Source organism: Carlito syrichta, unplaced genomic scaffold (assembly GCF_000164805.1).
Source record: "Carlito syrichta isolate Samal-C Ts95f unplaced genomic scaffold, Tarsius_syrichta-2.0.1 Scaffold314361, whole genome shotgun sequence".
Classification (NCBI taxonomy): Eukaryota; Metazoa; Chordata; class Mammalia; order Primates; family Tarsiidae; genus Carlito; species Carlito syrichta.
In genome coordinates, this window is record NW_007258457.1 from 1,351,566 (window position 1) to 1,361,738 (window position 10,173).

Below are 10,173 nucleotides of genomic sequence, written 5' to 3' on the forward strand. Positions count from 1 at the left end.
GAGATAGGCGCCAAACCTCAAAACCACCCCCTCTCCTCTGACTAAAGTTAAGGGCTATACAGCCAGGAAGGAAAGCTGGAGGGGCAGGGAAAGGAGTTGGTCAACAGGCATAGGCTGTAGAATGACGGGGTCTAGCAGTAATCACGTGTGGGAAAACAGGAATTAGGAAGGGGAAGGAAGAACAGCCTGGTCAACAGGCAGCAGATGTGTCTTGTTTTACAAACGTGAGTTTCCTAAGTTTTAACTTTGTGGTCATCCTGCTTATTGGAAAAGTGGGTCAGTTTCATTAACTTCATTTTTTTCAAATATAAAATGAGTGTAGTTTTTTTTGTTTTTTTTTGTTTTTTTTCAAATTGTGTCAGGAGAGGCTAGCTTATGTTGCAGTAATAACCACAGCTCAATGACTTCTCACAGGAAAAGTCAAGCAAAAAAAATTAAAAAGTTACTTTTTGCTTGTGCAAGAATGGATGACTGTCCACTTAAACTGACTTATGTGTGACCCTGTGGCATTTCAGATTGCTTCATCTGATGGCACCTCTGTGACTATATGTGCTTCTATTTCCCAAAGAGGTGAAAAAAAACACATCAAGGCACATACCAGCTATAAAAAGTTTCCACTGGAAATGGCATATGTCATTCCTTTCTACTTATATTTAATTGGCCATAAAAGAAAATCACCTGGTCATTTCTAAATTATAAAGGGGTCAGGGAAATGTAATCTTTCTGTGTTCTTGGATGGAAAAAGACCTGGAAATATGTAATGTAAATTCTAGCAATGCCTATTACATCAGTTATTTTATGAGAAATTAAAAAAAAAATCAGTTCCTAACATCATAAGGCCAGATGCTCACCATGTTATACTTGTGAAAATTTGAGTTGAGAGTGTTGCATAAGCATGTCTGAATATATTTCAAATCAGCATTTCTTAATTATCTGCTTATACAAAATAAGAATTAGTGAAGTGAAAAACTCCATGAATAAGAACTCCAAGGCAATGGAATGGGGTCATTGTCACTTGTCATTAACATGAACTTATATTTCACGGATTTTTATATAACACATGTGGAACAGCTCTCAAGATCAATCTTTGATAGAATACTAGAGAATAGTGTTTAAGAAGACACTCTAGAGCCAAAATGCTTGGATTCAAATTTTGTCACTTACATCTTCACCATGGAACTTCCCAAACTGTCAAATAGAAATGTTGACATAACAGTATCTGTGTCACAAAAATTATTGTTAATATTTTATTATGTGTAAGTGATTAGAATAGTGTACAGCACATAGGAACACTTAATAAATGCCAGGTATTATCACAATTTGGTAAACTGCGGTTTGGATTTTTGAAGTCACCTACAAATAATTTACTCATCCTCATTCTATCTCTTTTATTATATATGTGTGCATGTCCATATATATTTATGTATGTAGTGTACATATTCAGGGAGACATATGTAGACATGTATATCTATCTATCTCTATATCTATTGTATATCTATTTATCTGTCTCCACATCTATTTATATCTCTCTATCGCTCAATTGATTGATCTATCTTCATATTCTATCTTGATAAGCCTTAGTTCTCCACATATAACAAAACATTTCTAAGGAAAAGTCCTAATTCAAATAAAGTCAGTCCCATTCTTTTAGTTAAAAAATGTAGTTGTTCCTTATATTTTTCTAAATAAAATCAAGTCCTTCAATCCAGAAACACTGTGTCTAGATAATCTATATAAATCAGAGACAGCATTTTATAAGGATGAACCCAACTTTTACTTATTATGCTTATTTACGGGCTACTACATAGAACTCCTTAAATCTTTTGCAGGAATTTTGAAAATAAATATCAGTTCAGACACTTGTGTTCTTTTTGTAATCAAAACACAAGTTTCTGAGTTCATTTTCCTAATACATAGTCTGATTGCTTGAGATACATGGTCTGTTCAGATTTAATTTCTAAGTTAGATGCTATATAACATTTTTACTGAAATGCATACATTTTATACTGAAATTGAAGAAACTAAAATTACATTGCTCAGACTGTGCTGTTTTTGTTCCTATATTCCCATAGAATGATAATTGTGGAAAATGACACAGAAGCAAAGATGAAAACTCATTTTGCTTTATTTTAATAAAAATTATCTTTGTTATTTAAAAATGCATCATTGATCTAATGCACAGTGTCAAAAAACAAAAAAGAAGATTCTATTGACTTTTATAATTATGCCATTCAAGCTGTGAAATTTGTTTTAGAAATTTCTCTATGCAAAGCTGTAAATCAATGGCTCTCAGTGGGGGAGATACTACCCTCTAGGAAACATTTTGAAAATTTATGGAGGTTATTTCTAGTTATCACAACATTTGAGGGGTGTCCACTACTAGAGCTTTTGTGAGTCAGGCATACAGGTTAAATATCCTGTAATGATCAGGATTGTTTTGCAAAAATGTATTGTCCATATCTTGAGAACTTTTAAATGTCCTTAATGCTGCCCGAACGCATGTTTATACCTAATTCTGTTGACTTAAGCTCCAGTTTTAAAATATGTATTCAAAGTGAGTTATTTTGGACAACTTTAAAGTAAACCTAATAACCAAGAAATGCTAATATTATATAAATCAAGAGAAGGTTGTTCTGTTTGAAACTTTCCCAATAATTGTATAACCTTTTGAATCCTCTGTTATGTGTGGCCACACACTCCTAAAATTTGAGTCTGGGTCATTCTCAATTTGCAGGTTTTGCATGCAAATTTGTAACCGTGTATCTCAGACTCATCTTCACAGCCAGAGAAGAACACATGAGAAATGTAGACATCTCATTACATTTTATTAGTAAAGTTTGTCTAAAAATAATTCATGTTCTTGACTTTCTCTTTTATTTCTATAGCACAATGAAAAACCTATATTGTGAAAAAGAATGTTGAAGTTCATTTCTATTTTTGTGATTACTGTTTTTGAAACTTGTTCCATGATTTCCAGATATTTAAATCACCATTCCCTGATAGCCTTGTATTGTTGTTTTTCCCCAGTATATCGTATTTCTTCTGTCTTATATTGATCAATATAGTCTCCAAGGTCTTTTTGCATATGAGAAACACATTATATGACTCAATATGGGGTAAAGATTTAAAACAAGAGATATGTTTTATGATTCTTTGATACAATCTTATCCTAAGCTATTATATTATAGCATGGGAATCAAGTTTATAGACACTGGAATCAGAATGACGGGTTTCAAATCCTGGCTTTGCTGCTAACGAGCTGTATACTTTGGAGTAATTAACTTAACCTTTTCGCATCTCAATTTCCTCTGAAAAATAATGGTTCCAGCCTCATACAGTAATTCACATGAGGCGTGAATGAGTTAATACATTTAGAAGCATAGAAATGTGCCAGACACACAGAAGGCACTGTATACTTGTGTGACAAGGAAAATATAAGAAATCATTTTAAACTCCACTTATAAATGAGTTCTAGCTAATTTGCAAACTATTTTCTCTATTTTAACAGTCCATAATGGTTCTTGGAGTTTTATACCTATATGGGTTAATGTTATTTTCTTCTCTCTCTTATCAGTCACAGATAAGGCTGTTCTGTTATATACTTATCTTCATACTGGGTTTTATTCCAGTATTCACCTACATCTTGCTTTTTGTTGTTGTTGTTGTTGTTGAGCTGGTGTCTTACTCTGTTACCCAGGCTGGATTGCAGTGGCATGCTCATGACCACTGCAGCCTCGACCTGCTGGGCTCAGGTGATCCTTCCACCTCAACATTCCAAGTAGCTGGAACTACAGGCACACACCACCATGGCTTGCTAATTTTTTAAATTTATTTTGGAAAGAAGATCTCACCAAGTTGCCCACGCTGGTCTTGAAACCCTAGACTCAGGCAATCCTCTCACCTCAGCCTCCCAAAGTGCTAGGATTACAGGCATCTTGCTTTTTATCTCGGCTTTAATTTTCCTGTAAGTCTTGTACAGAATTGCTTCTGATGATCCACTTCTTTTATTCTAAAATTAGTAAAATAATCTGATGACTTTACTGTGTCTCCTACTATAGTCAGCTTGAGCATTTACAAATTGAAGTGGAGTTTTTCATCATAAATTATTTTTTTGTTATTGTTCTGTGTAACAGGGCTTTATGTTGACTTTTATGAGAGTTTTTGTTTAAGTGCTATATGTGGATTTTACTTCAGGATAATTAAGGAAACATTAAAATATTGCTATTAAAAGGTTTTTGATTAACTTGAGAAGTATAGGTAAGAGTATGAAGAACCATCAAGATGTCACTTTCCTGAGCTACTGGCCTTTTATAATCACACTTGCAGATAATATTGAGAGTTACACAGCTCTTCACAGAGTTCAGAAACTATCATATGACCGTGTATCTAGCACCACTAGTGGAAAAAATAAGAAACTAGGTTTCGTTACTTCTAGTATACTCAGTAAAACTATGTTTGAAGATAATTGCCATATTAGGCTTCATTAACTTGGTATTAAGATCTTATATTCACTTACTAAATAAAAATGAAGGGTTAAGAGAAAGTAATGAATCAATACATTTTTGTCTGAAATTAATTCTTACTGTCCTGTGATATAAGGTAAAACATGGTACCTTTGCAACTTTTGTGACACAAAAACTTTGACTTAAAAATAGCAAAGCACTTTATCTTAGTTAATTGTACAGTCCATTTTGAGTCTTACCTTAGAAACCCTAAGACTTTACACACCTTCACTAATAATTGAAATCATGAATCATTTTTATCTCCAAATCAATAAAAGATCTATCTATGCAATGTGTTGAGAGAAACACAAAATCCCAAACCAAAACTCTAAATCTCTCTGTCTTTAGGATTCAATAGCCTTGAGTATTATTTCTGTTGCTACTTCAACTAAAAGAATGTTGATTCCAAAAACACTTTTAGCATGAAGTGAATGAAATTATAAGGCATTTTAGAAACAGGTTCTATTCTGAGTTTTAATAATCAAATGAGCCTCATTCCTGGAAAACATTATCAGAATTGTGGTCTAGAAATGATATGTAGTGACTAGTTTGTGTGATACTTGTGTCTGTGGAATATTAATTTAATGAGTGATTGGTTGCTTATTGCAAATTTGGTCAGAAATTTGGCATTGCTGACTTTGGTCCAGTCATTCTCTCTGTTCTTCATCTTCTAGTTACATTGCCTATTAAAAGGGTCACAAGAGCAGTGAGCTATAACTTGGGCTTTCTTGCAGCTGCAGTTCTACCTAATTTGTATTTTGGCACTCGAAAGATTATAATAAATGAAGTGCTGCTTTCAAAGTTTCAGACACACCAATTTTTTCCCCCTGTTTGGCAAAGGTGGATTTAATTTGACTTTCACGAGTGCAAAATCCGTCTCCTTAGAAGTTGGTCAAACTATTAATTTTATGGCAGGGACAACTGAGTACAGTAAACCTTTTCACAAAGCCAGACAGCTTAACCTAATTAAATGGTTGTTTGGACAGGTGGTTTAAAGTAGAATGAATGCTATCAAAAATGTCTCAAGAAATGAGTTTGATGAATGCATGAGTGTGTGCATACAGGTGAAAATGTGTTTTGGAAGGGTAGGATGACAGGTCTGTGTCCAGAAAGTGGAAGATATAACTTAAGCTTCATCTGTGTACTTGTTTGGCAATTTCTTTTTCTTATGCAGGTATTTTTTATTAAGATGGACAGGGCAACCCCATTGGATCCACTCCCACTGTGGGAGCTTTTCTGTCCTCTCAATAAATCCTGCTTTCTCACTTAAAAAAAAAAAAAAAAAAAAAAGATGGACAGCATCAAGTTCACATGACCATTGAAAGATATTGAGAAATAACACTGTCCATTATTAAAACAACTTGCAAGATAAACAGTTTGTTTCTGAGCAGAATACAAGTATCCCCTTAATAAATTGGAGATGTGATAGAAAGCAGATTTAAACTTTAAATTGAAATGTTTTTCTGAAGAGTCATATAGTTTCTCAGCCTGTTTTCTATATAGGATTCTTGAATCCCAGGACAAATACTATCATTAACCTGTCCTCTGGCTACTTGACAAGTTAATACTCAACTTTTGGGCATGTTTTTCTGTCCTTTCATGCAGATTCCAGTAAGAAAAATAAATTGGATCTTCCATACTGGGATTCAAATGTGTTTTCAAGAGAAGAGTCCATCGAATTTGTTCGGATGTGGTATTTCGAGGTCTTTTACTGTATGCACAATACAGACTGGTATTCACAATGTGAATTCATCTTGATACATTTTCTACTCTCATCTTCTGTGTCTCCTCCCAATCTCTTCAGCAGAAATGCAATTAGGGTGATTCAAAGTTCTAGATATAAATAGGAAAATGAAACCAAATAAATATAGATGCTCCAAAATCTTTGATAGTGATGTGGTACTTATATCTAAAAAGTGATTATTTCTTTATAGTAAACTTAACACATCGATGATGTCAAGACGTTAAAAGAGACCTACCTTCCACAATATTAACTTCATCAAATTGTTAATTTATCTGTCTGATGATGCATAATAACATCTTAGAATAATTCATAAGTATGTCCATTTTAACTATTTTCAATGCTTATAGAAATTAAAAAGTCCAAACTGTCAATAGCTTAAAGTGATGTAATTGTTTTGATGACAAAAGAAATTTAAAAACCCTTAAAATAATTTGCCCAAAGTTATGTATGTATTCATTAATCCTTAAAGCTGGAATTTAATCTAAATCCATAAAATTTAAGGCATATTCTCTTAAACATTATGATCTCCAAGTAGTCAATTTGTAAACTTTTCCAATACATTTAAATATATTTAAGCTGTTTCTGATAAAATCAATTCAAAACTTTATAATTTTTCTATAAAAATATCTTTACGCTAATATAGAACTACTTTATATTCTACAGCATGTCCTCTACCAGCTTGTCACTATGAGGAGAAATAAATACAATGAAAACCTTACTCTTTGAAACTAATACACAGGCAAATTAATGTCAGGACCATGCACACTTTGTATTAATGTGAAATTAATTGGAACTGGGGTGGGGAGAACTGACTTAAGTTTTGACCTGGCTTTAACCCCTGTCTTTGGTGAAACAGGTGTCACCTGAGAAAAGGTAGAAAATTCACACTTTTCTCATCATATCATCATGAGCACTGACTCATCATCTGGGCACCACTCACAACATCCAGGACCTCTTTGTCTCATTATGCTCTGAATATTGGCCTGTGAGCTTACCTATACAAATTCACCTATGCACTCAGCAAATGGTTACTAAAATGAATAGAGTTTTGTAAACTATGTAAAACAATGGGCAAGAAGTAGAGAGAACCAGGATTGTTGCATGCATTCTAAAAGTTACAGGTCCCAAGAGTAAAGAACAATTGTTGAGAGCTAAGATGATTTTAAAAAGGACCCGCAGTAGCAGGTGATTTAGAAATTAGATTTAAAATTTTAGTTTAACAGTGACGAACATCAGAAAACCAGGCGGTTGAAGTAGGAGAAATAGACAACTTTGGCATTGACTTTAAACTTTGGAAGGGTATTATGTCCATTATCTTGTCTCTAAATGTAAATGTAAAAATTGATTGCATTTTTTTCTGTAGGCATTTATTGCAGCATTACTGTAGGACATCTGAGCCAATAATCTATACCTAAGATTTTGATATAAGGATATAGTTTTAAAAATGTATGCACTCAGACATATGCAGAAGTATCTTTATTTAAGTATTGCTTTTAAGTATCTAATAATATTGTTATGTTTAAATCAATATCGGTACATCCATTGGTCTATACAATGAACTATTATGAATATTATGAACTTACCAAGGCAAGTGATATAGATGTCTATTTATTGATATGGAAGTATCTTCTCCACTTATAAAAAATAGAAGAAAAATATTTTAAAATAATTTCAATATATTTTTGCTTATCTGTAATGTCTTTTCCTCCTGATTATATGTGTTTGATTTGTTTGTGTTTGTGTGTGTGTGTGTGTGTGTGTGTGTGTGTATGTAGGAGAAATGAATAATAGTTAAAGTGTGCCCTAAGTACTAGAATCTAGGAGTAGGAGAATACTGGTTCACGGGATATTATGATTATAACTGGGTGTAGAATAATGGGCAGTATTTCAATAAAAGAAGGGCAATGGAAGCAAAATCCTGGAGGCATAGCGAGATCAGTTTCATGGGTCACCTACCTTGGATGAAAAACATGAGAGAAAGATGATTTATGGCCATTTAAGGTAAGACTTGTCCCTGTATTCAACATGAGCAACTTGCATTTTTCTGGAGACTCTTGGTCTTCTGGAGTGAAAAATATGTTTCTTCCTCCTCACTGGGACGCCATTGGCTCTTTTAGAAACGTGGCTTTTTGGTGATTGAGTCAATAAGATTCTGTGATAGTTCCTGCCAGAGCACCCATTTGACATTCAATAAATGCCTCTCAAATCAGAGCAGGACACAGCAGGTGCTTGGGCTAGTTCATGATGAATTGTCTGCATCTTTGTAAATTGCCCTATTCAGGCTGCTTTGAGGCAGGCCATCCCAGACTGTCATTTCCTGACTTCCAATATTCTATTGAGACTGCTGATGCAAGGTTATCTATGAATAGAACCTGGGCCTGTGGCCATATTCTCTATGGCCCCAACTTTTAGCCATTACAAACATTGTTGCTGTGAACATCTTGTATATATACTTTTGTTTGCCAATGTGAATATAATTCCAAGGTAGTTTCCCCAAACTGGTCAAAAGTATGTGCCTTCTGCAAATCTCCTCCTTTTCCTCCTCCTTCTGAGTGTCTTCACCATACTTATTTTTTATCACCCTCATTCTGTGATAATGTATGATGCTGCTTCTAGACACATCAAGGATAATGAAGGGGGGAGGGAACAGAGAAAAGCTTATGCATCATAGTTTTTCTAGATCTTGGCAATATTAACATTAACTACAATAAATTGTTGTAAAATGGGGTTGAGTCCTCATGAACTTTGTTAAATTTTCAAATTAAACTTTATTGATGCTTTATGTCTTCACATTGATATTTTATGATGCTGTCTTTAGTGAGATTGTTTTATAAAATTATCCCTGTGAACTAAATTATTTAAAAACTTAATCTCATACATAAAAGTTTTCTGATATTTAGGTAAAAAAAATTGCACTGGAAATTTAAGCAATTTGAAGATTATTAAATCAAATGTATTAAGTTAAATTATTTACTAAATATTATCATAGTGTATCAATATACATTGTCATTACTTTATATAAAAGTTCTAAAATAACAGAATAACCAGATGATAAGGAATTGAAGCATGCTTTCCTAGGCTTTTTCTCTACCATTTGGATAACTCCTAAACTGAGATATATATAATTTTTCCTGGTTAGATTACTTATTATGGGAGTTTCTGGATGAAACATTCCGATGATGAACAAATTCAGTTCTCCACTGATACATACAAAAAGGGTTGTAGTGAGTATCTTCTCCTTACCAAAGATTAAAAAGATTTAAGACCATAAAATGTGTGAGCTCAAAAGCTTTTTTTTCTTTTCAATTTGATTGAGTATATAAGAAGCATTAAAGGGGCGAGAGGGAATATGTGTTAATATGTATGAACTAAGACTGTGCCAAATTCTGTTATTAAAACACCATGGTAGAGTCATAGCTAAAATTAGTTAAGTTCTATAATCAGTTAATAAGTTGAAAAAAGCTAAAATTAACCTGTGGAATTTCTTAAGTTGCCTAGGCATAAGTTATTGGAATTTATGTATTAGTTTGCATTTTAGAAGGAATTTAAATGGAGGGCGAATGCCAATACGTCTCTGTCACATTCATATCATTTTATCATTGAACAATATGACTAAACATTACCTTCTCCTGCCCATTTTTTTGAAAGAAGTTCTAATCAAAAATATTTTTACTAAAATAGATGAACAGAAAAATCAGTTGCAAAGAGCAAAAGATCGTTAAAACTGCAGACTAATGGGTAAAACTATGTACTAATTAGTTTTCAACTATTTGCACGTGGAAGTTATATTTAGTCCCTCATTAAAAATTATTTTATCTAATTGCACATACAGTTCTTAATTACCTAGCAGCCACATGATGTAGCTGAAAACAAGTTCAAGAAATCTTTATTATTTTTATTTTTTATTTTTTGGTTTTTTTTTTTTTT